This window comes from Schistocerca serialis, chromosome 11 (genome assembly GCF_023864345.2).
Source record: "Schistocerca serialis cubense isolate TAMUIC-IGC-003099 chromosome 11, iqSchSeri2.2, whole genome shotgun sequence".
Taxonomy (NCBI): Eukaryota; Metazoa; Arthropoda; class Insecta; order Orthoptera; family Acrididae; genus Schistocerca; species Schistocerca serialis.
This window is the reverse complement of record NC_064648.1, coordinates 165,827,368-165,849,110: the sequence shown is the minus strand read 5'-3', so window position 1 is coordinate 165,849,110 and position 21,743 is coordinate 165,827,368.

Genomic DNA, 21,743 nt, shown 5'->3' with positions numbered 1-21,743 from the left:
GGTAAGTCTCTGGTCAGTTTATGGGTGTGGGGGCTGTAGTATCGGGGGTGGGGGGTGGGGGTGGGGGATTTTCAGAATGTGTATTTAGGGTTGTGGAGGGCCTGACAAAAAGGAAATTCGTGAGACTGATTGAGGTTAACACTATAGTTTCAGATGGTTTTTCTTCTTATAGGGGGTTGGGTCAGCAGGGGTACAATCATTTAGTAGTGAACCACAAAGTTGAGTTTAAGAATTATGAGACGGGGGCCTGTACCAATACTATAGAGGGGTTTTGGGTGTCAGTTAAGTCAGTGATTGGGAGGGGAAGAGGTGCTCTCCTAACCTTCAGTCTCATCTAGAAGAGTACTGTTGGCAGAAGAGCATCCCTGAGGGCTATTCTACTTTTAGTTTTTTTTTAAGGGTGGTTAGTAGGATGTATAGGCCAAAGGTTGTGGGTCAGTTAGGTGTTGGCTGGGGGTGGGGGTGGGGGGGAGGGGGCTGTGGCTTGGGGAGGGGGGGTTGTTAGTGAAGTTTGTAGAGGGATGTAGGGGGGGGTGTTATTTGTTTTACTTTGTGTAGAGAACTTTTTTTGTTACCGTTCTTGTTGAGTTTTAGAGTGTGATTGTGATATTTTTTTTTGTTTTTGGTTTTTCTTGGTTTATGGGTCTTTTATTTCGGGGGTGGGTTGTGGGTGGGGTGGGAGTTTCATTTGGTTGTGGTATTTTTGTTGGTTTGTATGTTTTGTTTGTGTGTGTGCGCGCGTGTGTGCGCGCGTGTGTGCGCGCGAGTGTGCGCGCGTGTGTGCGCGCGTGTGTGCGCGCGTGTGTGCGTGTGTTGGTGGGGGGGGGGGGGGGGGGTGGGCGGCTGGGTGTGATTGTGGTGACTGACCTAGATGGCTGCACCAGAGCTTTTTAGTGGTGAGTTGATGTTTTTTTTCTTTTTGTTTGTTTGTTTGATGGTTGGTGGGGTGTATGTGAGCTGTTTGGTTGTTTGGATTGGTGATCTGGTATTTTGCCTTGCTGTTGACTTATGACTTTAGGGAAGCGTTTTATTGTGAAGTGTGGTTGTGCCTATGGCTGGTTTGGTATCGTTAGTTGCTGTTGACTTATATAGGTCAAGGGAAGTGTTCGATTCCAGTTTTGATTTTCTGGGGGTTTTTTGTGGTAGGATTATGTGTGGTGGTGAAAGTTTTGAGATTTATAGTGTGGTGTTGGTTGTTTCTGTTGACCTATATACGTCAAGGGAAGTGATCGATTCCAGTGGATTTTTGTGTGTAGTGAAATTTGGGAAGGTTTTGGGGTCTTGTTATTTTAGTGTTGTTTGTCATTTGGTGTAGTGGCACGTGTTTATATTTAGTTTGTTCCCACCCAAAAACCCCCAATTTCCCCTGCTTGTCCGTTAGTTTCATTATATTTTTGGAGGAATATCTGTTTGGTGGTTTTTTGATCTATTTTCATGTTTGTTGTCATGTTAGCGTGATGACATCATAGGAGCAGTATGGGAGTTGTTGTGAATGGTCATTTCCGCCATATTGGTGACCTCATTGGTCAAAGCAGAGGGGTGGAATTGCACACTTCCATTATCCCAACTCCCCTATGCTGTCAGTCACCTGAGCCAACCCTGAACTTGGCTGCTGGTGACCTGGCACTCACTCCCCAACACTTCCTGCAACTGGTGGCCCATACCTCTACCATGCAAACTGCTTAGCAGCATAGCCTCCTCCTTTCTGTTAGACTTTGCTGTTGACTTAGGCCTCCTCACTGCTGAGGACTGCTGCATGTTTCCCACACCTACAGCTATAAGAGGCTCCACTCCACTCAACTCTGACAGTTGATCAAATCTATTGCATATATGCAAAGTACAACTGTCTGAATAGCTCTTCCTCCTAGCTGCCCTCTTGCCAACTGCCTGTTCCCATTCACCAGCACACTTCACCCTGCTCAACCTATCTAGTTCCTCCTTTGCATATTGTAACTGCACCTTAAGGGCACAGATCTTATGCTCCTGCTCCTCTATCAACTTATTTCTACTAAAGATTCTGGATTCCCAGGAGAGGATCTCTTTGCAATGCCCACTGGCTTCCCCACTGCTTTCCTCCAATGACAATACTTTGAACAAATCTCACACTGTAACCCACTACTCACAAGCCTGCAACACAGCCCACACTTCCCACTCACGGTAAAATTTTACAGTTACTAAAAAAACTAAATGTCTATATTACCTACATTCAGTTACACCAGTAGAACTGTTTATAGATCTAAGAACAGCGGTCTCAAAATTCTCTCTCTACTATGAAAGCAACAACTTATTATTACTACTAAACCACAACTAATACCAACACCAACAAAACTTCACAAATTTTGTCAGCTAAAACCAAAAATTCAAGTGGCCACTCGAACACTCAATGGAGTTAAAACCGGGAATGAAAATTTTACTGAAATATTTCACCAGAGACAATAACAAACGTTAGTTGAAAACTAAAGCATGAAATTTACTAAACGACTTCAATGCATAGAAAAAACTAAACACAGTGATTGAAGGTTTCCAAAAGTTTATTAAATTGCTATTTTGCCACAAAGAGCATGAAACACCATTGAAAACTATTAAATTTAATAACTGTATAACAGTGCACAAACAACTTTGTTAGTACTTAGCCTTATAACTGCTACAGCTGCAACCACATGCTGTGAAATGTAAACACACTACTGAGGCATGAGACTTGGATGAACAGTGTAAGCACACTCACAAATAACAGACCACTTAAGTCAATAACACAGAAAGAAAGAAAGACTGAGATTAATGAAAATCCACTAATAAGTTACTTTTACAGCAAATATTAACACAAACTTTAAAATAAGTAACTAAAGACTAAAACTTTATAAAATATTGATGAGCAATTTTTACAGCAGTCCAGCACATGTGACATAACACCAAAGACATCAAGAGAAGATATTATTGATAGAATAGTGAAAAAAACTGGCATGGGGTTGAATTGGTATCAGCTTGGGTGCTAGAGAGATGTAGTTACATGTGAGGCTGTACTGAAACTATCACTTATTTTAGAAATCAGGCTCAAAAGAGGCAGACCTGTGTTTAGAGCATCTTTTGATGTTACAGAAAGCCTTTGACAATGTGGACTCAATACACTGTTGCAAATTTTGAAAGTAACAGGCAAAAGAGTTTCAACTTTTAACTGCAACCTGGTTTCCGTACAAGTCGAAGGACATGAAATGGGAGCTGTAGTTGAGAAGGGAGTGAGACAGAATTGTAACCTATTCCTGATGTTATTCACTCTGTACGTCAAGCAAACTGTGAATGAAACTAAGAAGAAATTTGTAATGGTAGTTAACATTCTGCAATAAGAAATAAAAACTTTGCAGTAATGATGTAATTCTGACACAGACAGCTTGGGACTTGGAAGAGCAGAAGAATGGAATGTATAGTGTCTTGCAAAGAGATTATATGGTGAACATCAATAAAAGTAAAACAAGGATAATGGAATATAGTTGAATTAAATCAGGTGATGCTGAGGGAATTAGATTGGGAAGTGTAACACTAAAAGTAGTTGATGAATTTTGATATTTGGGCAGTCATTTTAATTGATAATGGCCAAAGTAAGGAAGCTATAACACACAGGCTGGCAATTTTATTTTGTCTGCTTTTTATCTTTTCCTGTTTGTGAGGAAGAGGAAATTTTTAATGTCTAATATAATTTAACTGTTAGAAAATTATCTGGAGAGTACCCAAGCATGAAAGTAAAACATGGATGACAAGCAATTTGGACAAGAAGAGAATGGAAGCTTCAGAAATGTGTTGCTGTAGAAGAATGATGAAGATTAGATGAGTAGACTGAATAACAGATGAGGATATACTGAAATGAAAGAGGGGGAAAAAAATGTCACAACTTGAATAAGAGAAGGAACTGGTTGATAGAATATATTCTGAGGCATCTTGAAATGCTCAGTTTGGTAATTGGAGGAAATGGCGGGGGGGGGGGGGGGGGGGGCGGTCAGAGACTATAAAGAAAGAACAAAGTGTGGTTATGGTAACCAAGGTTCAAATGTTTGTAGGTTGTCATAGTCAAGCAGAGATGAAGGACTTGTCAAGGACAGACCAGTATACAGAGATGCATCAACCCTTTCAGTCTGAAGACCACAATGAAGGTATAACATTTAAAAATGTTTTATTTTGTCTGCTTTTTGTCTTTTCCTATTGCTAAGAGACTGTCATCTTTACATCCCTTACAATATAAAACTATGCTAATGTGACAAGACACATTAGGTATCTATACCATTACATTCACCATAACTGAGTCACAATGTAACACTACTTAATGACAGAGTCATATAAATTTTAGAATTACAGTTACATAAATTATAGAATTACCTCTTGATTCACATCCTCATCCAAGTCTTGTTTCATTTTCACACTTGATGAGTAAACATTGACCTGTAGTAACAACAAAACAAACTGTAAGCATTATGTTTATGCAGTCACTATGTACACATAAAAATATCACATATTTAAGTCGAATTATGGAACTTGTTACGAAGAAATGACTAGTTCTACATAATTGAGACAGTAATTGTGGATGACAAAGCCAGAAAGGCATACTTTAATGATTGTCAGTAAAATGTTATATAGATGATTAATGACGACATAATTTAAAATTTATTGGGATATTGCATTTGAGCCATCTTCCTATGCAGCTATTTTCAATCATATTTCCTACTTTGGTAATCTTTATTTTTTTTACCATTAAATGTTTTACATGAAACAGGTTTCATCACATTCAAATAACTATAGTGTAATGAAATCAAAGAGTACAACTGGAATTTTAAATATTAAGGTCAACATTCTCTGTATCATACAATGATTAAATTACAACATTCCTTTTTCATCCACTGGTCACATGATTTTATTTTCAAATTTTTAAATGACATGGATCAAGCAAGAAGTGAACAATAATTAAAACTTTTGAGGGCATTCACTTTGCAGGACTTTGCTGTCTTGGCTGCCTGTGCCTCGTGATGTCAGTGTTTGCTTTATTGATGGTATGCTGCTTGTAAATTGCTCCCCTGACAACACATGCTTTAATGTTGTTCCTGGCAAAGACAGCAGAGCTATAAATATACAGATTCAAAGCTGTTAGCACACTGAGCTTGGTACAGAGAAGAGACTGCTCCTCTGGACTAGCCTTGGATATCGCACCCACTTTTACTTTGAAAATGTTGCTGATATGTGGGGAATGTCCGCATATGAGTGCATCATGTGAGATTTGCGATTCGAAGGGCCCTAAATATGACATACAGAGATGATTATTACTAACCACACCTCATAGTTTCCACCTGAGGTAAGACACTGGTCTTTTGAGGACTTTATGAAAACTTCCCAGTTCAGTTGCTAAAGTTGCTGAATTGTAGAAAAAGTGACACAGTTGCTTCCTATATTCCTACAAAAATCTAACAGAAGCTGTTGTGTTTTGTCCATCATTATAGATCAGTTACTGATATAAGTCCTTGTGAGATGTTGGAATAGCCATTGTACTGTTAGACAGCTTTAAGTTAGTGAAAAACAAATACATTCACATAACAGAAGTAGCACACTAGATAAAAGTGCAACATAATACTCATCTCTGTGGTTATTCCAAACAAGAATTTTAACAGAAGACATTACTGCGAGTAGATATGATAACCCATTTCCAAGTGCCTACTTTAGGAGGCCTGTGACAGAGGCACAATACCTTACAAAAAGATGAATACCCTGAATATGGGCAGTGCAATCCTTGCACCAAGTTCATAAAAATAGTAAAAAATGTGACATTCAAAGCACAAAGGGTAAGAGTTGAAGGGTATTTAGCACTATCTCGTTTTTCTTATCCCGTATTTACAGTGTAAGTGAAGTCACACTTGACGTGATGCAGACTTACTTGACTGGGTAGTTAATGCACACAAAAAAACTGGAAAGGCTAATTTTCCAACAAGACATTCTCAATCAATGCTATATATCTGTGTGTTCAATACTTCTAGAGAATGTATCAAGATGAGTAATTTAGAGCAAGTGTCTCACATGAGAATTTGTTTTGATTCAGCTAGAAGAAAGAAGTCTAGGTATACCATATTGAGCAAGGAAGAAGCGATGAGACATTTTAAAAACAGGTGCAGCACAAGGAATTTTCCATATAATATTGGGATGCCAAAATCTGAAAAAAGCTACATTTTTGAGAACCTGAGACAAAAACTAAGACCTAGCATTAACTTTAGTGTTTAATTCCACCAGAAGCTAACAGTGACATTTTGTTACAATTAGTTCTGTTACCAGCCGCCAAATGCATAGGCTCACCAGATGTGTTACAAATGCATCACATACTGAGCCCACAGTACACAGCTTAATTCTGTGATAATATTAAGACATAAATAATTAATACAGTATCAGTATATCAACATATTAGTTTATAGATCTGCTGGCTAAAATGCATTCCAAGATATTTTTAATTGTAATTATAATACTCCTATATTGAAAAGCATAAGCATTGCCAGCATTTCATCTTTTGGATTGTAAATGCAATCTAAGGTTCATGCATACAACAAAATTCACATACTTTCATGTAAGTTTGTATTGAACTCATGTCTACAATTTTACCTTTCCAGATAACAAGTAACTGGACACTCCTCTTGTTGAGTCATACTTAACCTTCCCAAATGATGATTCACCAATCTCAACAGCAACCCTCTGTCCCCCATACTTAATGAATTATGGACACAACTCTCAAAAAATGAAAAGAAATCAAGAACTGTATGACTGACAACATGAGCATTGTTGGTACAATACTACATTGACTAACAATAACAAAAATGATATGTCATCAAAACAGTATGACAGATTTCCATGATTTTTTTTCCCAGGAACCATGTGAATAGATTGTCAAATACTGTATTGATGAAAACTTCACGTATCTTCACCCCTGGTCTGACACTGAACAACTTAGTCAACTTCATTTATTGATCACAAACATGACACTTGATCAATTTCACCAGCAAGCCACACAACTGCAAGAATTTTATAGTAGTAGCTCTGTCATCCCCAGTGTTGCATGTTAAGACTACTCGTAAGCTACTTTGTCATATCCATTGCTAATGCCGTTTTTATAAACAGAAAACAAACCTGTTCCCACAAATAACACAGCAACCTAACAATTTCAAATTGAAAAATAAATTTGTAGGCACTGACAACTACCACTCCAATAACTCATAAGCAATCTAATAAGCTAACAATCCACTGACTACTGACATTGTAGCATGCCAAAGAAACTTCAAAACACTGAAATCCACCACTTGAGAGCACCATCATATACTGCAAAACGATCCATTTCAAATATCCCTCCCAGCCACAATGTTACGTAGAACAAGACTTATGTCACAAGCCAAAGCTGACAGACAGTGGACATTTCAGTCGACTACAGCACGCCACAAATTAGGTTTATGTGAACACCACATCACATACAAAAATTAATGAAACAGTCCCAAGAAATGCAAGGAAGTCACTTACCACAGAGCCACATTTAATACATACCTCATCTGGTTCCTCTTTCTCTGTCCAGTTAGCGTTTTTGTGGTTCATGATTGCACTTCTAAGGGGGGAAAAAAAGAAAAAAAAAAGAAAAAAAAAAAAGGGGAAGCAGACAGAAACATTCACATTCGCCTTCCATTGTTACTATGAAATATAGGTCAAAGGTAATATCAGTGCTAATCAAAGAGGCTTATAATCATATTGTGATCAATATACACTCCTGGAAATTGAAATAAGAACACCGTGAATTCATTGTCCCAGGAAGGGGAAACTTTATTGACACATTCCTGGGGTCAGATACATCACATGATCACACTGACAGAACCACAGGCACATAGACACAGGCAACAGAGCATGCACAATGTCGGCACTAGTACAGTGTATATCCACCTTTCGCAGTAATGCAGGCTGCTATTCTCCCATGGAGACAATCGTAGAGATGCTGGATGTAGTCCTGTGGAATGGCTTGCCATGCCATTTCCACCTGGCGCCTCAGTTGGACCAGCGTTCGTGCTGGACGTGCAGACGGCGTGAGACGACGCTTCATCCAGTCCCAAACATGCTCAATGGGGGACAGATCCGGAGATCTTGCTGGCCAGGGTAGTTGACTTACACCTTCTAGAGCACGTTGGGTGGCACGGGATACATGCGGACGTGCATTGTCCTGTTGGAACAGCAAGTTCCCTTGCCGGTCTAGGAATGGTAGAACGATGGGTTCGATGACGGTTTGGATGTACCGTGCACTATTCAGTGTCCCCTCGACGATCACCAGTGGTGTACGGCCAGTGTAGGAGATCGCTCCCCACACCATGATGCCGGGTGTTGGCCCTGTGTGCCTCGGTCGTATGCAGTCCTGATTGTGGCGCTCACCTGCACGGCACCAAACACGCATACGACCATCATTGGCACCAAGGCAGAAGCGACTCTCATCGCTGAAGATGACACGTCTCCATTCGTACCTCCATTCACGCCTGTCGCGACACCACTGGAGGCGGGCTGCACGATGTTGGGGCGTGAGCGGAAGACGGCCTAACGGTGTGCGGGACCGTAGCCCAGCTTCATGGAGACGGTTGCTAATTGTCCTCGCCGATACCCCAGGAGCAACAGTGTCCCTAATTTGCTGGGAAGTGGCGGTGCGGTCCCCTACGGCACTGCGTAGGATCCTACGGTCTTGGCGTGCATCCGTGCGTCGCTGCAGTCCGGTCCCAGGTCGACGGGCACGTGCACCTTCCGCCGACCACTGGCGACAACATCGATGTACTGTGGAGACCTCACACCCCACGTGTTGAGCAATTCGGCGGTACGTCCACCCAGCCTCCCGCATGCCCACTATACGCCCTCGCTCAAAGTCCATCAACTGCACATACGGTTCACATCCACGCTGTCGCGGCATGCTACCAGTGTTAAAGACTGCGATGGAGCTCCGTATGCCATGGCAAACTGGCTGACACTGACGGCGGCGGTGCACAAATGCTGCGCAGCTAGCGCCATTCGACGGCCAGCACCGGTTCCTGGTGTGTCCGCTGTGCCATGCATGTGATCATTGCTTGTACAGCCCTCTCGCAGTGTCCGGAGCAAGTATGGTGGGTCTGACACACCGGTGTCAATGTGTTCTTTTTTCCATTTCCAGGAGTGTATGTAAGAGTATAATATTTTTTTATTTCTTAATCTCACAGGCTGCACTCGGCATAATTAAGCTAGAAAATCACCCGTCGTTCCATATCTCTTAATTGCATTTAATATCAGGCTGACGGGAACAAAATGAAAACCTACCCCTAAAGATTGTTCGCCACATTTTATTGGTCAATTTAATATGCATTTTAACGCAACTACTTCTTTATAAATTCCTAGTCCATATCCAAAGTGACGAACCCAAATTGGAGCTACTATTGCCATGCTGAGATCTTTCAGTTCATTAAATGAAGACATACTATAATATCTAAACATAGCACTGTGCAGAAATCATACTTGATCGTCATAAATATTTAACACTAATTCCACTAAGAAAGCTGATTTGGCGAAGTGACTTCCTCTTTACTGGACTCACAGTGAACCTTCTGTTGAGCTCTGAGGTTGTGTGATGCTTTTTGGGAGTGAAAATTGCGCTTACTCAGTAGCGCTTCCTGGAGGAATTACATTTTTTCACATCCTTCCACAAAACTGTTCTCACATGATACTACATTAAAAACCGTAAGCTACCGCAGACTGCTGTCAACACATGATTTACTGAATTATGGAGTAGGGCGAATAATGAAAGCATACTGAAAGTTCACAGCCACAGTAATTGCAGCAGGATGAATACATTCCACAGTATTGCCATTCATCTCAACCTAATCCTGGCATAATGTAGTAATGACAGACGCTTGAATTGTTTGTGCAAGGCCGGCTGGAGTGGCCGTGCGGTTCTAGGCGCTACAGTCTGGAACCGAGCGACCGCTACGGTCGCAGGTTCGAATCCAGCCTCTGGCATGAATGTGTGTGGTGTCCTTAGGTTGGTTAGGTTTAATTAGTTCTAAGTTCTAGGCGACTGATGACCTCAGAAGTTAAGTCACATAGTGCTCAGAGCCATTTGAACCATTTGTTAGTGCAACGGCTACCTTCATAAACATCACTACATCACATAGTGACAGTAACTCAAAACAACCGTACTGTAATATATTGAATGTACAGTATTTAACATTGACTTCCACCGAAGAGGCATACACAAGTAGCGATTTTATCCAACAGACGGAAATAGAAATCAGATGACAACACGGTATACATACAAGTCGACCTCATTTTTCATACATTGTGAACAGTACAGGTTCTAAAATACTTGCTCAAAAGTTAATTACCCACGATCGCAATTCAATAATTTACAAACGCTTTGAACAGAACACAGGTGTTTCATTGTGATAACCAATTCCTGAAACAAGTACGTAGGAAATTCTTATGCTATCACAAATCATCACCAAAGGCGTGAATAGTTAATTATGAATAAAATCGAGTTCAAGTGCGCCCAAAACACTAAACCCAGGGTACTACGCGTAGCTACAAAGGCATCATCACAAGATTTTTTCGCAAACTCCTTCACTCGTCGAAATAATAATATAAATGCTGAATTATTAATTTAGTTCCAAAATAAAGATTCCTTTTTTGCATCATCTATGTTTTTAATCTCTAATCACTTTTTCTTTACCTGGAGATGGTGCAGGTTCCTTTGAGCAGTTGCCAGCGGGCTCGTGCGCAAAGCAGAATTCGCGTACGAGCAGTGCCTTCTCCTGCTTCTGGCTACTTGTACCGTGGCTCTTTGCTCATGCTGTATGAGCAGTAGCAGAGCAAGTGCCAAGCAGGCAAATGCCACCGGGAATTTTTTTTTTTTTTGCGCGCTCAAGATGCCAGTTTCGCGCATGCGCAGAACAATCTGAGTTACACAGGCTGTTGCGGGGAGGGGGGCATTCCCCATTTGACCCGCGTATACCTGTATGTTGTAACGCGCCGACTGGCGGTACCGAAGATCGAACTTATACAACGACAATGGGTCGTACTGTACCAACGTCGCTATACCGTTAATGTATGGCTTGCTGAGGCGCAAAATACTTGGGCGAACCAATCGACCACTACAGCTTTAATTAGGTACAGTTTTTAATTTCACAGTTTATGTTATGACTGTGGATCGCTATCTGATTTTAGAAGATTCCAGTCGTAGTAGAGCGCCTGGCGACTACTCAGGTCTAGTTCGCACCGTAATCGCACTCTCACGGAACAAACTGAGGATAGATCACCCTTAGTATCTATCATTACTACTGCGGCAATCTCAACCACTGAGACTCTCGTTATCTAAGCTACTGGTCGAATCCAAGCATCAAATCAATTTAAATACAGTACCTGTTTATATTACGTCGAGATAAACGCAGCAAATAGCTTGCAATTGTTCTGCCACACAACGAAATTCTCACAACGCAGACTCTGGAGAAGACTCGTAACTTTTTAAGTACTTACCAAATTCCTATTCCATATGCCGTCGTGTTATGACCAGTTTGTATTAAGACGCTCCCACCAATATTGACAAGAATTGAAATAGTTTATGCTTCCACTAAATCTCTTTCCACTTAGCCCAGCGTTGCTATGTAACTAGTAGACGTCACGTACTTCACAGATTTAATAATCTTTGTCCTTGGTGTAATCGTTGGCCTTTCCGTAATAAATTACAACTTCAGTTCTACTTGCATTTACTTAGACATTCTTTCCATCAATGAAATCGTTTTAACTTTTTAGAATATCTACCCTCTGTAGGTTTATCGTGATTCAACGCAATCAAAGAACTTTTGATTAGGCAAACTTACAAATACTAGCATATACTTGTGTCCTGCAACGCGGTATTAAGATCTCTAGAATTCACCCTTTCCTTTTCTCGTAATATATAATATACACCAGATACTAATTAAATACACGTAAGGTTTATGTTAGCCCAAGAAAACTTGAATTTATTTTCTCTAGGTGTTTCAATACAATCTCATTCACGTAAATGAGTCAGTGCCATAAAAGACTACACCCCACAACACGGAAATTCAGTAATAAAAAAATTAAACAAAAACCACATCTGCTTCTGCCACTTTAAATCTAACCCCAAGTGACAATTTGAAACAATTCTGAACCTCTTCAGGCGTTGACAATACGCGACCCGCTAAGTTCCCTACTTGAATTGGGCCACTCGTCGCTTTGGCTAATCAAGTTTTTGTTTAGCTGCGTGCAGCTCGTAAAACGGTTCCTTTATTTTCTCGTCGCTTATCCACTCAACTACTGGTGCACTCTATCACAATATAGTGAAATAGTTCGTAATTATTCGAGCCAATTCTCGGTCCGCTGTAAAATAGTGGTATTTAAACAACAACTACATACATGTGTTCGAGGCTTTCCCTTCTCGACACACACCCCCACTTCAACAAAACGGCTTAGAGCCCAATTACCTCTGAGCGAGCCGCGACCACTAATCGTACAACACGGACAGGATATCGGTTCCACCGGTTCCCTACAGCTCAGCACCTACAATACTTCTCTTTCTAACCAGGCTCACGCTGGATTTACCACAGCAAACTTTACGATCGAAACTGTCCACAAGACGACAATCAATTGATAGCTCGTGCACCTAAAATCGCAAAAACCAGTCAGTGTGTCACCAGCCACAGAATATCTGCATCTATATCTACATCTACATGATTACTCTGCAATTCACATTTAAGTGCTTGGCAGAGGGTTCATCGAACCACAATCATGCTATCTCTATACCATTCCACTCCTGAACAGCGCGCAGGAGAAACGAACACCTAAACCTTTCTGTTCGAGCTCTGATTTCTCTTATTTTATTTTGATGATCATTCCTACCTATGTAGGTTGGACTCAACAAAATATTATCGCATTCGGAAGAGAAAGTTGGTGACTGAAATTTCGTAAATAGATCTCGCCGCGATGAAAAACGTCTTTGCTTTAATGACTTCCGTCCAACTCGCGTATCATATCTGCCACACTCTCTCCCCTATTACGTGATAATACAAAACGAGCTGCCCTTTTTTGCACCCTTTCGATGTCCTCTGTCAATCCCATCTGGTAAGGATCCCACACCGCGCAGCAATATTCTAACAAAGGACGAACGAGTGTAGTGTAAGCTGTCTCTTTAGTGGACTTGTTGCATCTTCTAACTGTCCTGCCAATGAAACGCAACCTTTGGCTCGCCTTCCCCACAATATTATCTATGTGGTCTTTCGAACTGAAGTTGTTCGTAATTTTAACACCCAGGTACTTAGTTGAGTTGACAGCCTTGAGAATTGTACTATTTATCGAGTAACCGAATTCCAACGGATTTCTTTTGGAAATCGTGTGGATCACCTCACACTTTTCGTTATTTAGCGTCACCTGCCACACCATACAGCAATCTTTTCTAAATCGCTTTGCAACTGATACTGGTCTTCGGATGACCTTACTAGACGGTAAATTACAGCATCATCTGCGAACAACCTAAGAGAACTGCTCAGATTGTCACCCAGGTCATTTATATAGATCAGGAACAGCAGAGGTCCCAGGACGCTTCCCTGGGGAACACCTGATATCACTTCAGTTTTACTCGACGATTTGCCGTCTATTACTACGAACTGCGACCTTCCTGACAGGAAATCACGAATCCAGTCGCACAACTGAGACGATACCCCATAGGCCCGCAGCTCGATTAGAAGTCGCTTGTGAGGAACGGTGTCAAAAGCTTTCCGGAAATCTAGAAATACCGAATCAACTTAAGATGCCCTGTCGATAGAGGTCATTACTTCGTGCGAATAAAGAGCTAGCAGCGTTGCGCAAGAACGATGTTTTCTGAAACCGTGCTGATTACGTATCAACAGATCGTTCCCTTCGAGATGATTCATAATGTTTGAATACAGTATATGCTCCAAAAACCTACTGCAAACCGACGTCAATGATATAGGTCTGTAGTTCGATGGATTACTCCTACTACCCTTCTTAATAATTCGTTGCTCAGCATTGGGAGGAAACAACTGTCACAGCCACATATATGAGCAGGGGCCTAACAGACTAAATAACCACGCTGCCTCCGAGAAGTGTACCCAAATTAAAATACTGGTACTACCAATCCAAACTCCTTTCCCTCTCCCGAGCCTTAACCGCCAGCTGCGGTGCCTCACTACACCACGCATTGGATCGCTCTACTATCAGACCTAGACGCACAGGGATATATCCACTTACAAGGGGAGGCCGCCAATTGTGAAATTCAGATTCGATTCATACTGCGCATAATAAAAGCTCATGGCCAGAGGTGTAATGTGGCAAAGCACCAAGATGCACTTCTCAGCCGTTGGCGAGAAAATCGACAGTTAAAAGAAACCGTTGCGGTGAAATACTCTCGACGATTAATGATTTTCTACAGCGTTGTGGCGCAGCGGTAAGCGCTCGAGTTCGTAATCCGAAGGTCGCCGGATCGAATCTCGCGCCATGCAATTTTTTTTTTATTCTTAGTTTTTGTAATTCAAATATATATATAAAGTATTAATGAATAGCTTATGCATGTTGCTGAAGGCGGATCGCTCTCCAATTGTACCGCCTCCATTTTTCCGTCTTTTTTAACAGGTGTACCAAAGCTCTCCCGTCCGCACCGATTTTCGACAATGTTATAAGTTGCGCTAGGGACCGCATCTACCTTCTTTCGAAGTTAGCAGGCACCTACGCTGTTATGCGGCGGCTCGTTTCGGCCCATTCAACATCTGTCCTTCAAGTGTAATGAGCGAATAACGGAGTTTATATTTCATACCTGCCACAGCAAATTTGTGTTCGTGGGGTCTCTATTCTAATTCGAACGTTTGACTTACGCTATACGTATTCGTTTCGGAATATCGTTTCTACGTCTTCCGTTAACTATACGTGGTTAACATTATGAAGACAATTAATAACATTTGTGAAATACAACTTTGTTTACGGAAAACATAATTATGTTCGAAGTCGCCAGTTTTTCCACGACAAACGACTTTCAACAACTTAATATATGCATAATTGTTGCAACTGATTGCTGGGAATTATATATATATATATATATATATATATATATATATATATATATATATGTGAATTACAAAAAACAAATACAAAAAAAAAGGTTGCATGGCGCGAGATTCAATCCGGCGACCTTTGGATTACGAACCCGAGCGCTTACCGCAGCACCACGACGCTGTAGGAAGCTATTAATCGTAGAGAGTATTTCACCGCAACGGTTTCTTTTAACTGTCGATTTTCTCGACAACGGCTGAGAAGTGCATCTTGGTGCTTTGCCACATTACACCTCTGGCTATGAGCTTTTATTATGCGCAGTATGAATCGAATCTGAATTTCACAATTGGCGGCCTCCCCTTGTTAGTCGGTGAGAAGTCTTCATCGAAACTAACTATTTATGTCATACCATAGGAACCATGGAGGTAAGAATAAGGGGAGATGGCGCTACGTATCCCAGCCGTACTACGTTATGAAGCCATGGGGGCGTGGCTCGCCGCCATGACAATCTGACCAAAACATTGCCAGTGTGCTACAGCGCTGCGTGTATTACAGTCGCTAATTGCACCATATAAGCATGTAACGTCATCAGATTGGTTGTTTCAAAGTTTTTGTTTAAAATAAAATCTCGTAAAGGCGAAATTCCGCGTTTCTTCTGATTAAAAATAGTTTTTAATGTAATATTACGAATAGCTAGTTTTCAATGTAAACGATACAATTTTGTTAATTCAGTAATAAACGTGTATCACAAACTAAGTAATAGAAACTGAAAACCAAGTTAGCTATACCCTCCCTCCAAAGCCCCATAAATACATCTTGTTTGTAATACGTACTGGGACATTTCAGTTACGTTACACTACTGGGAAACACTGTTCATTACCACCAATATTTACTGAAATACGGTACATAGAACGGCAAATCTACACAGTGTGCTGTTTAGGCCTATACTGTACGCCAGTTAATGTAGTGTTAGCTTTTAATTTGGTACATGATGAAGACAAAGTGAGTTACTCAACACTTCGATTATCGACGATACGTACGTATTATACTGAAACGTGAACTTGAAAACTAAGAATTTAATTCTTTGAATTAACATACCTTTTGCAACTGTTTTGGGTGTGTAGGGAAAACTGATGGTACAGCATTTTCTCGGAGCCTTACTGTTGAAAGGGAAGTTCGGTCTATGTCCTCTTCTCGGAAATGCTGAGAACATATAGTGCTCCATTTAGACGCACGCCAATTCTTCCTCTTCACAGCATTCTCTCACAGAGCTTTCCGGCTTTCATTTTTAGGAGATCTAAAATCATACAGGAGAAAAACACGCTATAGTACAAGTACCGATGTAGCACACGTTCATTCACAATGAAGTTGTAAAATCACACTTAACGAGACAACTTACACATGAAATGTTATTCCCTTCGATTTCGCATCACAATCAGAACGATTCGTACATCCGAACACCACACAAGTCATGATAATAGCGCAAAATCCTTCCAAAAGCGAGCGACAAGCCGATGCACACAAGCTTACAGCACCAATGTTTTGGTCGGATTGAGATGGCTACCCTCGGCTTCACATAGCTTCGCAGCTGGGACGTCACGGCGTCTCCCTCTATTCTTACCTCCATGATAGGAACCATTTAAAATGAACAAACACGCAGCGCCACGCCAACTTTTGACAATTAATTAATTATTCGTTGCTGCTGTCGGTTCTCTACGACAGCGGCCGGCTACTGCGCGTCGCTCAGGCAGCATCTCTGGACTCAGCGAAGGCGAGTTGTTGCATCGCTGAAGTCGCGCGCGCTCACCACCTATTTTTTCGCCGACGTTCGCGGCTCATCTACAACATATTTTTCTCTTAATACATCATACACGTGTATTTACAGTAACCACCAGATATTATTAAGTTATCGAGTAGGATGCTCAACACTAGTAAGGGCGAACATAACCCGTGCGTTTTGACACAGCACAATGTTTCCCGTTATTGCTGTTCTGTCTTCGTTTACAGTTCCCACGTCAAGTGGAAACAAAACAGATTTCTGTGGCTGGGAGTCGTCAAGTGAATTAATATACTTCCTCATAATCATGCAAGACTAAAGTTAGTAATTTCTATTTTCTGATTTAATAATATTTCCACGTTATTAACAGTCAACCATTAATCGTCTTAATGAAGTCTCTTTTGTCGGCTTGGTAGAGAAATTTGCTTACATTAATTTTTTTCCGCCGAGGCAGTGAAACTATTTTAAACGAAGTGTTTCATTCCACATTATTGGCTAGTTTCAACTTCGTTCAATTTCAAGCGTACATTTTGTGGCAGGAATGGCATTATACCATAATAAAGAGCCAAACATGAAATAATACAGTACTGGTAGAAGTTAGGTACTTTAGTGTGAATATGGAGATAGAAATGTGCACTTTGAGCCGAATTAAGGATTTTAGTAAAATTTAAGAAATTACGATGTTGTATACGTACGAACATACGTAAATATTCACTTGAAGCTGACTAAGCAGGCAAATTTGGTCATTAGTTTTGAATTAAATACTTTGTTTCAAATATATTGATGACTGTATCAGAATTTTACAAATCTGCTTTATGTGAAACACTATCTTTTTCGATCACAAGACACTTGTCTAGTACTTCCTCTAGGTTTGACTTCATTTAATAATTTGTTTTGTTTACATCTTAAATTTATGGAATGCCCTTCTGTGCTAAATTGTAGACTTGCAGCATACCGTGTTTTATCGTTTTAACTCCCCACATGGATTTATATTTATTCCTGAATTGGAATATAAACTGTAAGTTGTACCGTTTCTTAGCCTCACAGACAACCTTGTTAGTTTTTTACACATTTTGAAATAGCTTTTTGCAGTGCTGTGTCGATGTACACCTGATTGGAAATGCTACATAACAATATTGCAGAGTACGAATAAAAAAATAAGTTCAAAATGGTTCAAATGGCTCTGAGCACTATGGGACTTAACTTCTGAGGTCATCAGTCCTCTAGAACTTAGAACTACTTAAACCTAACTAACCTAAGGACATCACACACATCCATACCCGAGGCAGGATTCGGACCTGCGACCGTAGCGGTCGCGCGGTTCCGGACTGTAGCGCCTAGAACCGCTCGGCAAAAAAAAAGAGGGCTGTGTTTAAGTCACGACACAGCAAAATGTTAGGGTACTTAGCTGCAGAGTCTAGTGGAATGAATGTTACGCCAAGAACGCTTCCTTATTTGCATTCCTTATGTGGGTAGAATATGATAAAACAGTTGCTCCAGGTACAACACCCTAGTCCTCTCAACAACTTGCTTCACAAAATGCTACTCACTGGTAGTTGTAAAACATTATAGTGACTTTATTCAAAACTATAGCGTATGCACTATTAATCTCGTGTTTCTCTCTCTGCTTATTATGCCAATGTGTTGTTCAACAAACAGTGTGACACTGCATTATAACCAAGTTATTCTATTACGGAAATCTAAGTGGATGGAGATGTGCAGTTGCTATTACAAACGTTGTAGTGCCAATAACGTAGAAAAATCTACCTAAATTCAACTGCCATGTAATGTATGTTATTTTCACCATCTGTTCTAAAGCCAGTTTTCAGCATAATTCAGCAAATAAGACACGAGATTTAAAAAAAAACCAAAGAACCGAGGACAACGCAGGTAAGGGGAACGTTTCACTACGCTGCAAAGTTATTCATAATTCACCACCGTTGATACAGCAGCAAGCAGAAACGCCTCGTGACACTTCTTTCTGTCGACAACTCACAGCCAAGCCAGTTACCAATGTATATCAGGTGTTTCAGTTCTCTACAATGCTCTCATAGGCCTCTTGCTCTTTCCAACGTGTTTTATTCTTCCACCCTAAGTATTAGTTTTGTTATTGTTGTAGTCTTCAGTCCAGAGACTGGTATGGTCCAGATCTCCATGCTACTCTATCCTGTGCAAGCTGCTTCATCTCACAGTACCTACTGCAACCTACATGCCTCTGAATCTGCTTAGTCTATTCATCTATTAGTCTATGATTTTTACCCTCCATGCTGCCCTCCAATACTAAATTGGTGATCTCTTGATGCCTCAGAACATGTCCTACCAACTGATTCTTTCTTCTGGTCAAGTTGTGCCACAAATTCATCTTCCCCCCAAATTCTGTTCAGTGCCTTCTCATTAGTTATCTGATCTACACATCTAATCTTCAGCATTCTTCTGTAGCACCACATTTCAAAAGCTTCTAGTCTCTTCTTGTCTAAACCATTTATCGTCCATGTTTCACTTCCATACATGGCTCGCTCCATACAAATACTTTCAGAAAAGACTTCCTGACACTTAAATCTATACTCGATGTTAACAAATTACTGTTCTTCAGAATCGCTTTCCTTGCCATTGCCAGTGTACATTTTATATCCTCTCTACTTCGACCATCATTAGTTATTTTTCCCCCTAAATAGCAAGACTCTTTTACTACTACTAGTTTTACAGTACAAAATCTTAAACATGACTGTGATTCAGCAACTGTATAAATCTGAAGAGGTGGAAAAAAAAAATCAGCCAACAAGTTGCAGAGCAAAGGTTTATTTAGCCCTTGGCCAAGGTTTCGATATAAAAATATGTTCTTCAGATGGAGTGGGCCTTGCTACATCACATGATGGTAAATACATTAGCTGAGGCCCAGCGGATCTGGTTATATATAAGATTGATATAAAAACCAGAAAACACCTGCCATGGCTTAAGACAACCAGACTGCATTCAGTATACATCAGAATAAATGCGCAAACGTAAAGGCTCTGGTCTATGTAAAATTGTAGCAGTAGTTCAAAGAATAAAATATTTCTTTAACGTAAGTATTCATCACGCCATGCCTCTGGCTCTGGCATGGTTAATGCCTACATTACGCAAATAGGTCAATAACTAAATAAGCCTTTGATTTGCAACTGGTTGGTCGATATTTTCAATCTCTTCTTATAGTACTTACAAGTTAGTAGCAGACTATAGCCAGAAACCATGATTATTGGGCTCGTACGTTACCTATCAGAAGCACAGACCAAATTGTGAACCGTTAATTCAAATGCTCACAAGAATACCAGGGTCGTTCACAAAGTAAGTTTCGTTTGGTTATATAAAACAAACGTGTACAGATACAGAAAAAATATTTATTGTACAAAAATCTACAACTGTTAAACTACGAGGGTCACTCCAAAAGAAATGCACACTATTTTTGTAAATATACAGTTTTCATTCTGTGTGAAAGTTTTACAGCGTGTAGATACATCGTTCCCGCTTGTTTTCAAACTTAGTTCACCCCGTTCCCATGAGTGGCGTCGTCACAGCATGTCTTGGCTGCTACACTTGACGTTCGTGAGAATCAACGTGTTGTCATAGAATTCCTGTGCTGTGAAACGAGACAGTGGGAAACATCCGAAAGAGGTTGAAAAAGGTGTATGGAGAGGCTGCTGTCGATCGCAGTACAGTTAGTCAGTGGGCAAGCAAGTTACGTGATGAAAGCGGGCACGGCAATATTGAGGATTGTCCTCGCAGCGGCAGGCCTCGTACTGCACACACTCCAGACAATGTGCCGAGAGTTAACGAATTGGTGACTGCTGACAGACGCATCACAGTGAGCGAATTGTCACGCTACGTTGGGATAGGGGAAGGAAGTGTTTACAGAATACTGAAAGTGTTGGCGTTAAAAGAGGTTTGTGCCAGGTGGGTTCCCAGGATGTTGACAGTGGCTCACAAAGAAACAAGAAAAACGGTATGCAGCGAACTTTTTGAACAGTGCGAGAATGGTGGAGATGAATTTCTTGGAAAAATTGTGACAGGTGATGAAACATGGCTCCATCATTTTTCACCAGAGACGAAGAGGCAATCAATGGAGTGGCATCATGCAAATTCACCCGAGAAAAAAAAAATTCAAAACCACACCTTCTGTTGGAAAAGTTATGGCTACAGTGTTTTTCGATTCCGAAGGACTCTTGCATGTGGACACTGTGCCAAGTGGAACCACCATAAATTCTGATGCATATGTGACGACACTGAAGAAACTTCAAGCTCGACTGAGTCACGTTCGACCACATCGGCAAAAGCAGGACGTTTTGCTGTTGCCGACAACGCATGGGCACATGTCAGTCAAAAAACCATGTAAGCGAACACAAAACTCGGATGGACACCACTGAAATTTCTTGAACCTGGCGTTCTTTTATTTTCTCCTGACTAATAAACCCCATCACAAGCTTATATTGGAGCGAAACTCATGCCTGCTTTTAGATGCTATTGATTACCACTTGCCTGAAAATTGTAGCTGATAGCCATAAATAACATGTAGGAATCATATTGGCAGTCTTTCAAATTAAGCAGCAGTTCGACAACCTGGCGACTGTGACAGAACCTGGTTTGGTTTCATTATTGAGAGAGAATTTTTAGGAGTTCTCTAGTAGGTTCTCTTTGCCACTGTGTAGCGCTAGTTTTTCTAACGTTGGATTCCTCACTCTGAAACATATAACGGCACACACAAGAGACCTTCCCTCAGACTCAGGACAAGAACACGCTACTGACAAGGAACCAAAACCGAGCGAGGTGGCGCAGTGGTTACCACACTGGACTCGCATTCGGGAGGACGACGGTTCAATCCCACGTCCGGCCATCCTGATTTAGGTTTTCCGTGATT